This window comes from Penaeus chinensis, chromosome 20 (assembly GCF_019202785.1).
Source record: "Penaeus chinensis breed Huanghai No. 1 chromosome 20, ASM1920278v2, whole genome shotgun sequence".
Taxonomy (NCBI): Eukaryota; Metazoa; Arthropoda; class Malacostraca; order Decapoda; family Penaeidae; genus Penaeus; species Penaeus chinensis.
In genome coordinates this window covers 11,984,168-11,986,667 of record NC_061838.1, presented here as the reverse complement: position 1 = coordinate 11,986,667, position 2,500 = coordinate 11,984,168, and positions in this window count along the sequence as shown.

The window sequence follows — 2,500 nt, the reverse complement described above, 5'->3', positions numbered from 1 at the left end:
GTCTGTTTCCTTCATGTTGGATGAAGATGTTAATATAAAAACAAATATAAACACCTATGTCTCCTAAGTAACTGGTCATTTTGTTTCAGCTGAGAGGATGGGGGTAATTATTAGCTTAATAACATTTTCATGCATATTTATTACCTTGAAATAGTCTTACAAACTCTCTTACCAAGTCTGTATGCAAAATGATACTTAATCATATTCCTCCATAGTCATTATAAACTTGGAATTATTCACTCCCCATCTGCAGACCTTTAAAGATGTTTGGTATGTATGGTATGTTTTACTAATGATAAGCCATATACTGTTTTCATTTCCTTTAATGGAGGTCTTGGCATATTGCTGCCATTTATATTGTTTTGCCCTCCTGGTCTAGATTGGGTATTAAGTAGTAGAGGCCACTTGAAAAATCCTGTTATATTTTGCTACATAAAAGCTAAAAGGGGGCTAGAAAAATGTGTTTAGCACCTTGTCTATGACATACGTAAATGTACCTTTTATTGTACTGTGAGAGAAGTTTCATATTTTGTATCTAAAATATTGGAATGTTACTAGATAAGTGTTTGTATGATATAGATTACGCATCTTCCAGTATGTACATAGGGGAGTCAGGGAATTTTTATTGCACCAATATTTCATTTGAAAATGCAGCTTCATGTTGTTGTTGTTTCTTCTCTCTCTCTCTCTCTCTCTCTCTCTCTCTCTCTCTCTCTCTCTCTCTCTCTCTCTCTCTCTCTCTCTCTCTCTCTCTCTCTCTCTCTCTCTCCCCCCCCCCTCCCTCCCTCCCTCCCTCCCTCCCTCCCTCCCTCCCTCTCCCTTTCCCCCTCTCCCTTTCCCCCTCTCCCTTTCCCCCTCTCCCTTTCCCCCTCTCCCTTTCCCCCTCTCCCTTTCCCCCTCTCCCTTTCCCCCTCCTTCTCCCTCACCCCCCCCTTTCTTTTTCTATATCTCTGTAAAATTGCAGTCTTTTGTATTCTTAATACATGATTACATTGGCATGAATTGTTAGTTGAAGCTAGGAAGTAGGGGTTACCTTTATTGAATGTTTTAAAAACAATTTTGAATGGCTATCAAAGTGTATTAAATGTATAGGTATCAGAAGGAAGTGGAAGTCGGCTTTTAGTTATAGTTATAATGAGTGAAGGATATTATTTGCAATGCATCTTAATTTTTTGCTCATAGCTCACATTTTTTTTTCTTTTTTTCTTTTTTTTGTAATATCTGAAACCTTTCTTTTCTGTGATATTACACTCTACATTTGTATAAACAGTAGTTTGGTATCATTACTAAAAATGAATAAAAAAAAACTTATAAAGCAAGAAAATTTCTGTTAGACTTAGGTTTTCATACAAAAGTCTCCCTCCCCAAAATTAATCAAAGAAAAGAAACGTACAAGGCCTCTTTACCAACTTGTTTGGTTCTGTTACAGGGTGAATAGTCCATATTACAGAGATGTAAATCATATTTTAAGCAAAACAAACAAGCCAAAACTTCTGCTACCATGCAACATGTAATAATTTTATTAACTTTTAATCACTGACACCACAAAGACATATATGGTCATAGTGATTTAGTTTATTAATTGTCTCTACAAATTGATGGCTCCACATCAAGGAATAAGGTACTAGGTCTACCTGATCTCCCCTGTTTACCCAGCTCCTTAAATTTTCTGAAAACAGGTTCTATTTTTATGGCAATTAGTATTGTTAACCCTTTGCCAACAGGCATAGCATGTATGTACATGCCATGCCCAGTGTGAGTTTACTTTATTAATTGATGAGTACTCTTTGTGGCTAAGCACTAACAGAGCCATCTATATGCAGAAACATTTCACAAAAAAAAAAAAAAAAAAAAAAAAAAAAAAAAAAAAAAGAGGAAAAAAAAATAGCGCAGCATTTTCCCTGGCAGCATGTGGTTAATAATTTTATGATGGTACTGTCAGTAGAGCAAATAATATTGATAATAATATTATTATAAGAAGTAAAACGTTTTCTTACCTAAACTTCAAGGAATCGGGAAACAGGGGAGGTCAGGTAGTTTAAGGAATTAATTCCTTGGTGACTAAAGGCTTATAAAGCAATCTGTGTGTAAACAAAAATGACAAAGCAAAACAACAGTGGACAGTTATTGTACCTGGTGCCAATGGGTTAATCAGTAAAAGACGTCAAACCCATTTCAGACATGAAAAATAGAAAATAAGCCCTAATATCAATATAGAGCCATTTTTTGAAGCCATCATATTCAACCTGAAAAGCATTACAAGTTAGTTTACATTTATAATTTGGATATGCTTTTGGCTTGATTTACTCTTTCAGTGTGAATTATATGCAAAGATTGACTTTTAAGTATATATATATATATATATATATATATATATATATATATATGTATGTGTATATATATATGTATGTGTATATATATATGTATGTATATATATATGTATGTATATATATATATATATATATATGTATGTACATATATGTACATATATGTACATATA